This window comes from Cyanistes caeruleus, chromosome 5 (assembly GCF_971803275.1).
Source record: "Cyanistes caeruleus chromosome 5, bCyaCae1.hap1.1, whole genome shotgun sequence".
NCBI lineage: Eukaryota > Metazoa > Chordata > Aves > Passeriformes > Paridae > Cyanistes > Cyanistes caeruleus.
The window spans coordinates 76989087-77005701 of record NC_141705.1 but is presented as its reverse complement, the minus strand read 5'-3'; the positions used below and the strand labels follow the sequence as shown (position 1 = coordinate 77005701).

At 38.3% G+C, this 16615-nt stretch overlaps 1 long non-coding RNA gene across 1 annotated transcript; it reads right to left on the bottom strand.

Annotated features, from left to right (window-relative positions):
• Window positions 1-4215: 4215 nt before the first annotated feature.
• LOC111929092 (uncharacterized) lies at window positions 4216-6371 on the bottom strand. The gene is made up of 3 exons (XR_002864513.2): window positions 6270-6371; window positions 5854-5943; window positions 4216-5179 (listed from the first exon to the last, which is right to left on the bottom strand). It is a non-coding gene; the product is annotated as an uncharacterized LOC111929092 (long non-coding RNA).
• Window positions 6372-16615: the final 10244 nt, after the last annotated feature.

Genomic DNA, 16615 nt, shown 5'->3' with positions numbered 1-16615 from the left:
TCCCTGAGAGAACATCCAGAGCTAGAGAACAGTTCTGTATTGTGTTTATGAATTATCTGAGAGCATGCTGAAAGTTATTACAATTTTTACTATCTGAAATGATTTAATGGTCACCCACAAATTGTGCAACTGGTTACCTAATATACATCATGTGACTTTCTCCTCCTTGATTAGATTAAGCAAATCTGAGCCAGGGGCTCAAAATGTGCTTTTCATGAGTGTTCTTATGAACAAAAAGGTACTTTCACTAATATTCACAGAAGGAAAATAAAAGCCTCAGGTCAGGAAATCACTAAAGCATGTGTTTAATTCCTCCCCTCCTTAAGAGAGGAGTTATGCTCACACTTAAGTTGCATTGCTTAACTGCTGAATACTTTTCTGAGTCAGGACAATCAAAGGCAGCCACAGTTCAGTCATCTTTAAATGCTAAAAATGGTTTAAAGGGAATGAAGTCTTCTGATTTACTGCAGCAACCATGCCCTTTTAAAAGTTACTAATTTTGCATTTTTCTAACCTCCAATATTCAGCTAATATTGGCTTTCAGCCCTCTGTCCTTAAATTCTTGTGCCCTCATGTGATTGAAACACGCTTAATAGGATAGCCTCCATATGTCCTATTAGACAAAATCTGTGTTTTAAACCTAGATCCAAGAGTAATTGAAGTTAATGGAAAGACTTAATTGTTTTCAATGAGAGTTGGATGGAGAACTGATAGTTTAACTCTGGACACTCTCTTTTGAACATACTCACCAAGGTGCTGATCCAACTCCCAGTGAAGTCAATAGAGGGATTTGTGCTGGGATTTGGAAAATAGCTCTCTTCTTCTTGGAGTCAAATCCCCTTTGTCAATATGCACACGCACAAATACAGAGATATAAATGAAAACAAATGTTTGGCAACTTGTGACAGAAAGTCCAAATCTGTATCTGTGTATTTGGGCCAAACCAAAATTGTTACGCTTGACAAAAACATCATTATGCTGATCTGGTTTTGGTTTTTGCTTACTAGTAATTGTTTGGTGAGTATAAATCTAACTTCTCATATTTTATTTTTTTGCATAAATATATTCTACTGTCACTGTAGACAGTAAAATGAGAGGGATTTCTATGTAAAACTCTCTGTTCAGACTTGTCATAACTTTGACAAACATAATCCTCTCAGACCAGAATTTTCCATGCTTGGTCTCCATCAAGAGCAATTCTGTTTTTGCCAAGTATGAAGAAGTTTGTTTCAGCTCCTTCTTAGTTTCCAAAATACAAAAGGTTTCTCATTTAGGATCGATCCTACACTCAAAACAAAAGGGATGTGGGCTGGATTCCCAGAGGTGCTGCGCTCTTGCAGTTCTCATTGGCTTTAGTGTTTCTAAAATCAGCTTCTGTGTTTTTAAAACAAGAATTCCAAGCGGATGAGGGAATTCTGACTTGGACACAACGAGCCAAGAGGAGCCTTGGCTAGCAGAGTTGCAGGGAGTAGAGATGTTGCTGATTGCTTCATCTGCTGAGAGTGTGCGATACGTGCCACGCTTGTGCTGTGCTCGTGGTAGCGCACACGGACAGGAACAAGGTGGACACCGAGGGGAAGACAAAGGGATGGGAAATCTCCCAAACCTGTGCAGACCTCTGTGTTCAGCACAGCTGAGGCAGCTTTTTCTGCTATACAGACAAACAATTTCACAATTTATGTCGATAACAAGCCAGGCAATTCCATACCCCTAAACAGATGGATTTTAAGACCCAGTGACAAAATAGCTGGCCCAGCCCCTGGCATCTTTTCCAGAATGGTGCAGGCACCCTGCCATTTTAGGCTAAGATGATCATTTCTGAGTTGTGCCCCTCCAAATACCAGCTCAGGCTACTCATTAGACACTGAAGCCATCCTGCAGTTACTTAGCTTGTGTTCTCCAGGACACTGTACTGCTGTAATTTTTACTGCACGATGCAAATATCACCAGATTAACCACCTCACTGTGTTCTCAAGATATTAGATGGCCACCTTTAAATTACATCCATATCCCCTTATGACAATAAGGACACGAGAAATATATAGATATTGAAAAGTAGTACTCAAACTCTAAACTTCAGTGAACAAGCACCAAAAAAATTCAAGTGAGACTGGCATAGTAAGAATCCAATCCCTACAGTTTGAAAAGAATTTAATTAATTCATCAGTAACATAACGCAGAAATGGCTGTTCATGTCAGGCTATTCATTCTCTGGCTGACATAGGCATAAAATTCTTCCCTCAACAGGTCTATTTGTTGCAGCAAGAGGGCTTGGGCTATTTTTTGTGTGTTTTGCCATGTTTATTTTTAGACAAAGCCTGCAGAGCTTTGAAAATCTGTGAAATAATAATTATAAAATATAAAGTTTCAACAAGAATTTGGAATTATGTTAAAAGGTATTTGGTAAATGGATACTAAAAGGGACTAAAGTGGCTGACAATCAAATCCATGACTTGAGAGGAGAAAAGTCAGAGTCAACAGAAGGAATTTGACCTCCATGGGGACAGGAGATAAAATAGAACAGTTCAGTAGGAAAGGACCTACAATGATCAACTGTATATGTGATAGGTCCAGCTGCAAAGGTGATAGTGATTCGAAGCCATCTGCAGCTGGGGAGAGAAAATTATGTAGATCATAGCAAAATCCTGTAGTTTGAGTAGCTACTTACAATTTATAGATGAAAATGGGGTCCCTAAAAGAGTTCAGCAGCCTGCTGTGGTGTTTACCTAAGGTTGTGCTTGTTTTATAGACCTCTCTACTGCTTTTAATGACATAAAGAAAACAAATTAAAATAAATGAAAAGAAAAACCTCCCCCAGCAATAAATAGGCTGTGAATTACAGCGCAGCAGTAGCTGCTTTCAAAGGCAGGATGGCAAAAGCTGCAATTGCTCCAGGGATTGACAGATGTCAAAATGCCTGGATGATCTGTTCACTCATCTCCAGGCAGGTACTGAGCACAGCTCCTCTCCAAAGGGGAGGCTGCATGTTGTGCTGACATCCACATCAGATGACATGAAATCCCACCAGGATTTCTGTGACACACATTTTTTAGCCTGAGGATCAGAGAATGATTTTAAGGCATTTCTTCAATACCTGATTTACAAAAGGCAGCAAACGTGGGGAAGAAAGAGGGATGCCCTTTCAAATACACCTCTAAACTCGGTTACCAAAGTCATGCTCAGCTTTGTAGTTTTTCCAGACTGATCACTTATTTCAGAAAGCCAAAAATATACCATTGATGGAAGAACAAAAAGAAAGCCTTTTTGCAGAAACAGTTTTTCTGGAAAGGACATGCTATCGTGGTAAAGAGGATTTACATTTTATGTTTCTCAAATCTTGATTAACTTATTCACCTGCTATGAAACTCCTACTTAACATCTTAACATCTACTGAATCAGGTGGCTAACTTTAGCCTAATTCTTAATTTAAGTCTGAAAACTCTTTTCTGTACCCACTGCACATTTGAATTGAACTCAAAACCAGATTTGAGAACTCAATATAGTTCTTGAGGAACCACCAGTGTTCATTGTATTTAACCCTGTGACCTATGCCTCTGTATGGGCTAAATCACACCAGCCTCTGTGGGAGGAAGATTTAAGCCCTGAGCCAGAGTCTCACAGGACTGGAGGGGCCTGTCTTTAGAAGAATGAAATTAAGCTCACACAGTGTTTGAGAAAGTTCAGATTTGGTAAACTTGGCAGGACAAAAGGACAAGTCTTCAAACTTGCTTTACTTAGCAAGACTGGGGAGAAACGCGCCGACCATACATTCTCTACCCTCATTATATTCTTGGAGTTTTGACTTCCTCTGTTGCTCCCTAGCCACAGATAGGTATCTAAACACGGGGAAGGCAGAGTGTTTTCACAGCTGCTAGAACCGTGTTATACCTATGGGCTGCAGGCCACACAGGGGGAGCACAGTCGCTAGACTATTGAAATAATAAGATGTTGCTTAAATCAATAGGTTTTAATTGTGTTGCTTTACATTCAGTTCTCTACCTAGACAAAAAAAAATAAAAGCCTTGCTAGCAAAAGGAGAATAGTAAGATTTCTTTGGGGGAGTCAGAGTAGGAAAGAATACAGTCTTATGAAACCACCAACACTTTGCAGCTCTTTCTCTGTACTTGGCAGTGTATACATGGCTCTGCATTTCTGAATGTACCAATGGTTCTCAAAAATCTAAGCACCTTGCAGGGAAAAATGGAAGTTCAGAAATTTTTTTATTTTTTTTTCCTTTTCTGAAGCATCACTAAGAAAATGAAGAAGAAAGAAAGGAATCTAAACTCCGAGACTTCAATTTTTATCAAATGGAAGGCATCGTCCCATTCACAACTGAATATTAAAACGTCTGAATTTCAGTTGAAAAATAAACTACCTGTGTTTGATATAGGGCCTGGTGTATTTTTATCACATTCAGAGTCTCACTTCACTATCTTATGTTGGCTTATATTGGCCAATGTAGTTTGTCCTGTGGCCCAAAAGAGCACTTATTGCCCTTTATCCATGGAGGGGAAGATTAACCTCACAAAAATCATCTTGTAATTGGTACTTTTCAATTTCATCTGGCACTGCCAGATGAAAGACAATAATTCTGAAACACTTAAGAAGCTATTGCCCAAATCTGCAACTTCTGGAAATTCATGTAAATCCATGACAATGAATGGAGTTTTGCCAATAGGCCAACTGATGACCTGCCTGTTAAAACAAAAGAAACCCAGCCTTGATCATTCTTTTATTGTTCTGATTCTTTTGCAGATTTAGAAAATGTAACACAACTGCTTAAAATAACCCTACCATTTATTATTCCAGGAGCAATGTTTTCTTAATAATACAGTCAAAGTGTGTCTGGAATTTTGAAACACAATTTATTTTCCTAGAACGTGCCAGGCAATCAAAAAAGTTACATTCCATATCCAGAACAAAAAAAAAAAAAAAAACCAAAAAAAAACCCCAAACCATGGTTGTTACAAAACAAAAAAAGTAAATCATAAAAAAAAATATTGCTAAGGCTAAAAATCTATAAAATAACACTGACCTTTTTATATACCTCGTAAACAGCACAGAGAAATTCCTGCTTCTGCCAAACACTCCAGTTTGCAACGGTGTTCCAAATTTTCATTAGCACAGCAACCATGCTGCCTGATACCCAGTGGCTCAAACTGTTTTCTCACTCTTCTTCCTGAAACAAAGAAAAAAAGGAGGGAGAAAAATGTAACAAAAACCAAACCAGACAGGTTTACTTTACATCAATATGACACCTTGAGATAATGAAACATTTACAAGTGATACAGTTAGAGCTGAAATGTGTCCAACCCAGAAACTCAGGTTAATAACTCAGATTTTGGAAAAGGTTGTATTAGGCATAAGCCCTTTTCTTTGTAGCTTCTTCAGAGCTGATATCTGTTGTTAGAACAGCACATGCTTGGATTGGTAAACAAGGACAGTATATTTAAGACCATTTTGAGAACAATTTGAAGAATAAATATGTTTGTAGAAGATTATTTTCAGAAGACTGCAGGGAAACATTTGGAGAGTAAACTGTTATGTTAATTATGCTTTTCTTTTTTTTTTTAATTATGCTCAGAAAAACACATTTAAAAATTTCTCAATTTCTCTACCATGAAATGAAAACAAAATGCCATAGAAAGCCTTTTAGTTTCTTACTTTCTTACTATAAAGAGAAAATTACAGGGAAGCATAAGGAAGAGATAAAAATACTGACTGTATAAGATTCAAATTAGGATTCTGATTTTACCAATCCCAGAATTCCAGATAATTTGATCTAGGATTTTCAGCCAATAAGCATCCCTTCCAAATATCTACACTCTCAGTTTTGAAGGTCATGGTAATTACCTGTTTATCTCATGAGGCATTTTGATATGTGAGATGTTCCAGACAAAGAAAAGTAGCTGGTGGCTGTTCATGTTTTTCGTGCTGTCCATACTGGAATACAGAAGAGTGTGCTAGAATGATTATTGCTAAAAACAGGAAAGAGATATAATTCCCTTATTCTTTCTCTGATGCAAAAAAAAAAAAAAAAAGAAAATCAATCCAAACCAACAAACAAAAAAAACCCCAAACAATTAAAACCAACCAATTAAAAACAACACAAAAGGTGAGAAATAGGAATAGAGAAGAAAAGAAAAACCTCAATGTTTTTCCAGTTCTCTTCCCTATAATATACAGATGAAAAACAATACTAGTGAAGGGGGCTTTGGGTTGGTGTATGACATTTAGGTGTCACAAAAAAAGGTCTGTTAAATCCTCACCAAATATTGTTTCAGCTGCTTCAGGGTGCACTCTGCAGTCACATAATGTTGAAGGTACCTGATTCCTCATCAGAAATGTTCAACACCTCTTGGGCCTGGGTCCTGTTACAAGAGAAACAGTTTAAAGGAACTGGAAGTGAAAATAATCTCTGTAGCAGATGATGTGGACAACATAAGCTCATTGTCAGAAAATACTGGGAGTTAAAAGGGAACCAGAGCTGCGCCTTTGTATAAAATGCGCTAAGGATTATGTCAGAGGACAAAGAATGCCAAATAAGGGAAAGAAAAAGGAATAATCAAATTTAATTGAAAGGTGCAGTTTTAAAGGAAAGAATTTAATCTATTAGACCAGTAAGAGAAAAGCATGAAATCCATAATAACATATAAATTTATTCTAGTCAGAAACATATTTAACAATGCCATGTAAGTGAGTAGTGGGATAATTGCAAAGATGTGGCTAAATAGGCAAAAATTTATTATTTTAACATTAACTACCATAATGATTTCTTGTTTTCTTAGTTCTTTCTTTCACAAGGGCAGTCATAATCCATCAAGTCCCAAATTTGGCATGTGTCTCTATGTGACTTTACGATTGAATTGCACACTCAAAATTTACAAAGAATAAACCTGATGAAGTGCACATGCATCTTAATAAGTGAAAGGGACAAATGAATTCATTGTCTATTGAAAGAGTTTTATAATATCTAAACATATGCTGAACAAAGCTGCAAGCTATTAACACAAATCATACAGGCTTTAATTACAATCTAAATCTGCATTATTAAAGTAATAAAATGACCCTAAAATAAATGTTATGGAAGTCATGTTGTCCCTACAAATGAACACAGCATGTGAGAGTGATACAATAAAACACCCTAACATTAACATGTTGTATGTACCACTGTGGCTTCCCACAGAGCTAAATCAACCAGACCTAACTCTTCTCTTCCATAGCTGTGGGCAAAATTCTCCTCTCCCTTAATTTGCCTTTGCTGGCCACATTCATCAGAATTTCAGGAGCCTGTGTGGGGGCAACATGACCCTGCTGGGCCCAACCTCCTTCCCAGGGTCCCTGGAGAGCTCCAGTCCTGGAGGATGTCAAGGCACAAATCCTATCAGGAGCCAGATGGGGCAATGCAGAGCTATGGAATAACTCAACTGCAAAAAGATTCCCAGTTTAAACAATAAATTTTGGCATTATTGTGTGGCAGCCAATTACAATGGAGGAGTCGTTCTTGAGATTATCCATGTGAAGGGCATTATTCATATGGCATTTACATATGAGAATTTGGAGGGTCAGCCATAACTGTGGGGTTTTTTTTTCTTCTGGGCAAGCACTGATCTCCAAATGCATGATCTGATATTATTTCCTAAAATAATCTGCTATTTTAGAATACTCGATATGCGATCATGACATTTATGATCTGTTGCAGAGCCTGTACTGAAGTCTAGAAGCATTTTAACCACAGTATTTGCTGCCATTTCCTAAATCATCACATCCCACATTAATTCTGACAATAGCAGAAAGGATGACAAAGGCACTGAAATAGTTGAATGTGAACAGAAGGCCACAGTTCTTACTTAACCATGTATTTGCCAGGGACTATGAGATAACACAAATAAAGGGCTCCTTTCCCCTCCTCTGTAACCCAGACTGGGAAATGTCCAAATCCTTCAGTCTAATTTAAGCACATTAGGACAGCTCCTCAGGAGGGTGCCTTTACAAATAAACACTCAGTGGTGTCTGTACCTTCTGCCAAACCCCACAAGATCCTTTCTGGATTCCTTCTGAGCACTCATGCTCTCACTTGAGACGTGGAAAACAAGACCAAGCCTCACCTGGCTATATCTGCCTTCGAGGTAGAAAGCCATAAGGTCTCCCCAAGGTTCCTTTTCTCCAGATTAACACCCACAGCTCCCTCAGACACTCATCTGACATGTTTTCTAGATCCTTCACAACCTTCACTGCCCTCCTTGGGACAGGCTCCAGAAGCTCAGTGTCCTTTGTGAAGCGAGGGGCCCAAAACTGAGCACAGCGCTGGAGGTGCGGCTGCACCTGCAATATTGGTTCTAAGAAAGAGATTTCTGATTTCTCCAGAGTTACCCCTCCCCTCCAAGGCCAAGTGCCTGTAAAACAGATGAGAAAACCAGCACATATCCTCTGTATCGTAAAAGGTGAGATTTAAACAGACACTAGACCACTCAACCTTGTTTAATTAACCACTTAACCTGAGATCAGCAGGGTTTTCTGCCATATCATAGTGGCCCTAATGTGTTCAGGCCTGAGTAAAACAGGGAGCTGCTCATAGTTCCTGCACTAAACTGACAATTCCTTGAATATTGAATAATTCCTTGAATTATTTTGGGCTCCCACTGAGACTGGTGGGACTCTACACATTCATTCTTCTTCAGATGCATTTATGAGACAAATATTAGTATATGAAAAAAGAAAGGGAGGAAAGGCAAGGGACTGCAAAACTGTGATTGGCTGAATAACAGGTGAACAAAATACCAGAGCAAAATTAAAGCTGCTGCATGGTAATAGTGCCAAAACTGCCTGCCATGATGCAATTATATTCTGTATCTTCATTTTAATTTCAGGATATTGGTTAATGTTATTGATTATACCTGATTGAAAGTGTAGACTGGTACCTACCTATTTTTAAAATATGCTAAAATTCTTAGCAGCTTCACTGAAGGCATGATGATTAGACATAATTAAAACATATTAATTTCTCCCAGTAGCATATAAGTCTTTAAAGTTAAAATATATTAATTAGAAGGCTGAATTCTTAACAGGTGGCTTTTATAGCTGCATTCATAAATCAATGGCTTTCAAAATAACCAAGCCTTAGATTTTGCACAACATGATCAGATAAGATATATTTTTTTTCTATTGAAATTGCTGTATCACGGTAAAATGTTGATTTTTCCAGTTTCACTCAGGGAAAATAAAACCATTTCACAAGACTCAAATATTGTGTTGTAATGTGCTCAGATTATCCGACTTGACCTTGGTAGAAGGTAAAAGAAAGAGGGTAGAAGAGCTCACAGACTCCATCCCCACTGTACAGGCCTGGCTTTGGAAAATGGCTCTCAGCAAACTCTCAGTCTTTCTCTGTGAAAAATCAAAATGGACTGCTTAAACCACAGGTGACCACTTCAAACCAAAAGGCAGCTTTACAAACTACTACCTCTCTTCTTCTTAATTACCAGCTCCCACACCCGTGTTTCTGCACTTTTATAATTTTTTCAGAACCTGAAGGACAGAGGAATCAGGAGTTCATCAGTGCTAGCTGGGTTTCCTCTGGCTCCAGGGGTGATGTAAGGGGAGGCAGAGTTTAAGGTGTTGGTCACTAAACCACAGCTCAAGATCAGAAGCCAGCAGAGGCTCTGTGTAACGGGGAGTGTGCAAAGCAAGAGCCTCTGTAAAAGTCACCTTACTGAAAACAAAATGTGTAAATTAATTCCTGTGTGGGAAGCTGGCTCAGAGTAGCAAGGATACTGCAAATTCACGCTGCTGTTCACTGCACATTCATTTTTTTAGGTAGAGGGCTCTAATTGAGTGCAATCTTAGAACACACATACTGTAATGATTATAGCACCCTCCTAGAAGGGGAGAGATCAGATTTCAGCTGGGAGCTGTAACAGGGGTCTCCTCCTCCCATGCAACTGTTCCAAAACGCCAAAATACAAACTCTGTGTGCAATCCAGCCATGCTCTGTGTGTGCCTGCCAGATGAACTCCTGAAGGTGAGGTGTGTGAAGTACCAAAGCTGTACACTGAGAGAGGCCCGTGCGACTCGGGCAGGAATTAGAGGCAGCTGCATTCCGCTTAGGTGGCTGAGAGCACGTCTAGGAACAGAAACAGAGGTACTGCTGGGACTTTCCTAGAAAGCCTTGGCACCTAAAAGCATTACACACTTCTGAGGGCAGGTAGAATTTAATTTCTTGCAGACAAAAGCACATGGAAGTGTTGAACCTGTCCCGCTACATAGTTCGCTTTAACGATGGCCCATCTATTGAGGCACGTATAAAACATTTGAAACCTCATTTCATACCTGATGCCTTTCTCATTAGTGTTAAGTTACAAAACCCTGCTCATGTCAGCCCTCCAAATGCAGATTTTGGACAGAACAGATGACAATGTCTTATTAATGTGTGTTACCTAACCTTTTATGGACACAGTAGTATAAAGACTTCATCATTCTTTATATTTTAACTTGTTAAAGAGAAAGCAATCATATAAAAATAAATATGTCTGCCATACTTTAGAGAGCACTTTTAATGATGGCTCTGATTAGCTTAGTCCTTGCCACATTTTTATTTTTCAAGATATTTACACAGGTTTGCCATTTAGAACATTTTTTCGTTTTAATCTCTAAGAAATACTTTGCAACATTTTAAATGCACAAAAGCATTCTGATTCTCTTTCATTTCACTTAAGATTTTGGCAAAAGTTTCTCTTCTTAACTGCAATGTATCTATACAGTCCATCATTTTATTCTTTGGAGAAATTACTTCAGTAAGGTCTCAGCAGCTATAAAATATGTTCTGGGTATCAGTTCTGGGTATCAGTGGGATGAATCACTCTTAACCAACTATTTTATAGCAGTGGTGTGAGAATGTCTAAGGTTTATTTGGAGTATTGCATTTTTTTCAGGATAAAGCACAGTAGACCATGTCAGCCACAGAAAAATATTACTCACTTCCTTCTCATCACTCTTAATTGGGATCAAGTGGTTTCAGGTCAATCACTCTGGTCAAGAAAATTTATGAAAAATACAGGTATATTTATACATGATAGAGATAATTAATGTGTTTTGCAGACAGCCATTATAATAAAAGCCTTTCATTCCTCATCCCTCACTGCATCACTGTGAGAAATTCTATAGAGAACATGAATGGCTGGATTGTAATATTGATTTCCCTGGGTTTTCTGGCATATGCTCAGGGTAACACACAGCTCGGTATCACTCACTGGTTAATCATCAAACACACACATACTGCACAAAGCTTGTTTCTGTTCCTAAATTTGTGGGATCTGACCAGATGGTAATCTCAGCCTGGCAGGTGTGTCCTGAAAACTCATTTAAATATTTGTAAATAGTGGCACCATTCCTGCTTTAGGTGATTAATAACTGCTGATCCTGACACTCTCTTTAACATCATTTCTGTCTTTGCAAATGTTGAACTTCATAACTCAAAGGAAACTTTAACAAATACCTTTTGAACCTTACTTACATCATTAGTTATCCAGCAACTTCTCTCCCACAAACAGTGAACAGCATACATTAGGCTGTGAAAATTCTAGCCCTTAGTCACACAGCTACAGAAAGTCAGGTCTTGCTTATCAGTTTAGCAAACATGAGTCACTGGGCTGAAAGTTTGGGTTACCATCTGCCTCATGGTGAAATATCAGACACAGGTCATCAATTAAAAAAATGAAATATAATAAATAATATAAATATACTACCCTGGAGAAAGTTGTTGGTTCTTTTTATACCCCTCCATTTTAGACCTCTTATTTAAGGGGAAGGGAAGGGAAGGGAAGGGAAGGGAAGGGAAGGGAAGGGAAGGGAAGGGAAGGGAAGGGAAGGGAAGGGAAGGGAAGGGAAGGGAAGGGAAGGGAAGGGAAGGGAAGGGAAGGGAAGGGAAGGGAAGGGAAGGGAAGGGAAGGGAAGGGAAGGGAAGGGAAGGGAAGGGAAGGGAAGGGAAGGGAAGGGAAGGGAAGGGAAGGGAAGGGAAGGGAAGGGAAGGGAAGGGAAGGGAAGGGAAGGGAAGGGAAGGGAAGGGAAGGGAAGGGAAGGGAAGGGAAGGGAAGGGAAGGGAAGGGAAGGGAAGGGAAGGGAAGGGAAGGGAAGGGAAGGGAAGGGAAGGGAAGGGAAGGGAAGGGATCATGTAGAACAGAATGACTTTGGGAGCACAAGGCAGGAAAAAGTGCAGAACCAGGCTTTGAGGACAGAAGGGCAGAAATAGAAGGGAAAAATAATTGACACCAAAGGAAGGGTATTGCAGATGATGCAAGAGGACAATTTGTGGGAAGGAACAATAGAGCAATGGGAGAGATTTTGGGACAGAAGTGGACATCAAAGCGGGGATAATAAATGGGCTGGAAAGAGAAGGGACAGACAGAACAGTGAGAGGAGAGAACAGGCACTTCCAAGACCCAAGGCAATAATCAAAACATCACTTTTCAAGGGGCAAAACATGTGCTTCCATTCCCCTCTAGTGGCAGGTACACTTAAAATAAACCACCCATCAGTTAGCATCTTACTCCTGTGGGGTTCAAGGTGACACAGTCACCTAAACTTCCTAATCTGCCAGTGACTTATGTAGGGTGATCATACTGTTTGCTTTACCCTCTCATCCTCCCTTATTTTTAAAAATATTTTTACTTTTAAAGTAAAAGTTTACTTCTAGAAACCTTTGAAACTACAATGAAAAAATTACATAGATATAAAATATGCAAAATCAAACAAGAGAATTCAGGAAATGAAGCCTGTCTTTCAATACCTACCAGAGGGCTTAGCTAGGGTAATGCACTTTTTAGTAATGCACACACATTTCCCAAACAGTTACAAATCTCTGTGGTTCCAGACTGGTTGGTTCCCACTGAACAAGCAGATAATTATTACTTCTATCCCATAACATAAATTGGGAAATTGCCACTTGGCATTCTGGCACTATCCCTTCTGTGAAATGATGCCTTTAATTTGCATGTTAATAAATGTCAAAGCCTGCCTTCTGCTCTGATTTCCATTCTTTTTTGCGATCAAATTCATATTTTTCCATATATGTATTTCCTGCATGACACCAACCAACGTATTCATCTGGAAAAGTCATTAAAAAATTAATTCATTTTACTCAATTTGGATTTTTTTAGAGGAATAGGTATTTCAGCATACACAGGGATTCCCATTACAGTAGGAACTAAACACTGTTCATATTGCACACAAGATTTTTATATACCCTGCACATTCCAGAGAACCACACCTCTTCAATAAGTCCTGTTGTTCTCTTCTCATTCCAGATCCTATTTTCAGAAACACAATTGCTTAAATGAAAATTGCAGTAAAAGGGCAACTATGCTGCTTAATGTATGCATTATGTTGATATCTTTACTGAGATTGAATGGAGCACCTCAAAGTGGGTTAATTTTTTGCTTTGGAGGTTTGTGTGAAATTAAAGTGAATGTAATTATTTGTCATCACTAAAAACTAGTAACTATTGGCATTTGACAAATGACCTGATTTGAAAGTTAATTGAGAGAAGGCATTATTTGTAGGCTTTATCAAGTGACCCAAATACAAGCTCAGCCTAAGAGATTCTATAGGAACTCTTACCTTTTTTTTCCTTTTCATATTGCTTAAAGAAACCCACCAGGGGAATATATTCTAAGAGTTAACAAGCCATATTAATTCCATTCACTGTAATTGTTCTTATCCTGAGTTTCATTACAGACTTCTAGAAACATTGCCTTCACAAATCTGAGTAATGTTTGCTTGTGTTTTGATCCCAGAAACCTTTTTTAAGCAGTACTTTATACTTCAGAACACTGAGTTTTCTATCTGGAACCCTTATTTTCACTAAGCACACAAAATCACTGACAAAGGTTGCACCTCAAGCTGCAGGACAGTCAGAAGGTCTAGCTAAGCAGTCTGATTTGTTAAGTTCAGGTTGCTAAGTCAACCAGAAGAGAGAGCTTCAAAGACAAATGTGGTAAATGGTTTGGAAAGCCTGAAACCACCAAATGTCAGGGTTTTAAGAAAAGTAAATAGAAAGGAAATTCATTTTTGCAGAGACTACTATGGGTTATTTTCAGTTGTAAGGCAGGGAAAATGCTCTCTGCTCTTTAATTGCATGCTCATAAAGTTTTAATTAGCAAAGTTTCAAAACATGGCAAACGTACAGCTGAAAATCAGCCACAGTTTTGATTTATAAGTCTGCAAAGGATTACTTGGTAGCAATCAGGATGGATTGCAGTGCTTAAGCCCAGAAAGCTCTAATATGTTATAAACACAAGCAAATGATGCAGTAATTGCCCTTGATTGCTCTACTTAGATTTTTAGAGGCAAGGCAAAGAGAAGTTGGTAGTACCTATGTGCCTGTGGCAAACAGTATGTGACAAGATCAAATCCATGCAGGAAATCCCAAAGCACTGCTTCCTTTTCTCTAAATGCAGGTGATACTTAGGAGACCTTAGAAAGCCAGCTCTGGGACAGATCATCAGGCTGAGAGCACATGAAACTACCAGCACCCAAAAGGGGCTGTGGAAGGAGAGTGTGGGCATCCACAGGGTCTGACAAAGTCAGCAGAACCATTAATGAAGATACCACAGTCACAGAGGAGTGGTGCTCTTCCCTACTGTGTGTCTGAAGGGAGCAAGCTTTCCTTTTATTATATCCATAAACTGTATCCTTAGCCAGCAAGAGAAAGGGGATGGGTGAAAATTGGGAAGGATGTTGTGAAATCCCTTTGGTTATGAGATTACATTGCGAGGCAACTTCTGTAAAAGCAGTAAACTAAATTGTTCACATACCCATCATTTATCACTCTGGAAAATCCACAGTACTAATGATCAATGTACAGCTCTTGCTTTCCCCTTTAAAGATGCCCACTTAAAATGTGAAGGACTTACATGGTGTGGCCATTTCAAACTTATAAACTTCCATAAGCTTACACTGTATGAAGATGATTACTAATCCATCTCTGTGTAAAGACTTTTATAATTTATTTCCTAATTGAATTGCTAAGAGTAAAAGTTTCCTGAAGCCTGGGGCTGGAGGGGACTCTGCTCAGGAGAAAGACAACTCCTCCTCTTCCTCCCCTCCTTGAATTCATGTCAGAGGCTCCAAACTCTAAGAAATCACAGCAGCTCTGGAAGTACTGCAGGAGACCTGATATCCACACATGTTAAACTGAGAAAATAATTGCACACAAATTCGAAATTCCTTGAACTGCTGGTATTTCAGGTGGTTGTTTCCAAATATTTTACAAGTTATTACAAATATTGGATTTGACACACAACTGTCAAAACTGACTTCAGTGGTGACATACTGCTCAATTTTTTATCAGCATATTAAATCTCTGGGCATAAAACTTAAAGTTGATAACACAACTCAGTCTGATGGAATTCCAAATGACATAATAATAAATTCTGATATTTGCAAAAAAATTTTTATTTTGGAACTGCATGCTACCACAGTCAGATAAAATGACTGTTCCATTTTACTGTCAGCTTTGAGAATACTATTTCTTGAACTGATATTAGGCTTCTTAATGTTTCTAAAGAATTATTTGAAGTCAAGAAAGTGTTTTACCCCAGCAAATTCCCAGAGAAGAGCTCCCTGTGGAGCTACAAGGATTTCCCTGCTACGAGAATTTCAAAATCTCATTAGAAAGCATTTCCACAGCTCTTTGAGCTCTAATCCCAAATGGAAAGAGCTAGATAAAAAGAATGTGGATTTAATAATTTTTGTGTCAGCCATACTCTTTTTTTTAGGTAGTTTACATTCACCCAAAAAAGATTAAGGTGGCCAGTGAGCTCCTCAGTTCTAAAGTAGCAGCATTTCTCAGATGGCTTAGCTAGCTCTTGGGTAAGTTGGCAGAAATCTACAGATTTATATTTTTTTAGGATAAATCAGAAAGAAAGAGTCAATTATACATTTAATTGTTTATTGTTCTGTTCAAAGCCTTAAGCAAAGGTAATATGCATATCTTTAAATCAACTGCAAAAGCACATATTTATTAAAAAAATGTTGCTTTTTAAAAAGGACAATTATTTTCCTTCAATTAGTATCTGCAGCAATAAAATAACTAAGATCAAACATGCTTCAAGTCCTGAGAATCTTCTTTAATATTTAATATAAAATATTTGAGAAATGTGTTATCTTTACTGTCTCCTGATTTTTTTTCCCTTCTTTTGTTCACCAACAATAAGTTACCATTTTAAGATCATAAAACTTAGCACTCCAGCTTCCATTTGATTCATGTGTATACATAAACCAGGCCAGTTCCTGAGTAGCTTTATTTAAGGATTATTGGATGCAGTCCCAGAAGGGAAATAAATGAGTTAAATCATACCTGAAGTCTTCTGATCTTGTTTATGATGACTATGATCTTGAAAAAGTGGCCTGGTGGTGCTGAACAAAACTTACATGAGTGGGCATAGTTATTCACTGCAGCATTTATCTGGAAATGCCATCTTCTTTTTTTAAAAAAATATAGTCACTTTTATCCTTAAGCCCTGCTTGATCTATATTGCTGCACATGCACACAAAGGAAAAAAAAAAGAGAAGTTTTATGTTCTGTAAATGTTATATGTTCTTATAGCACTATACTCCA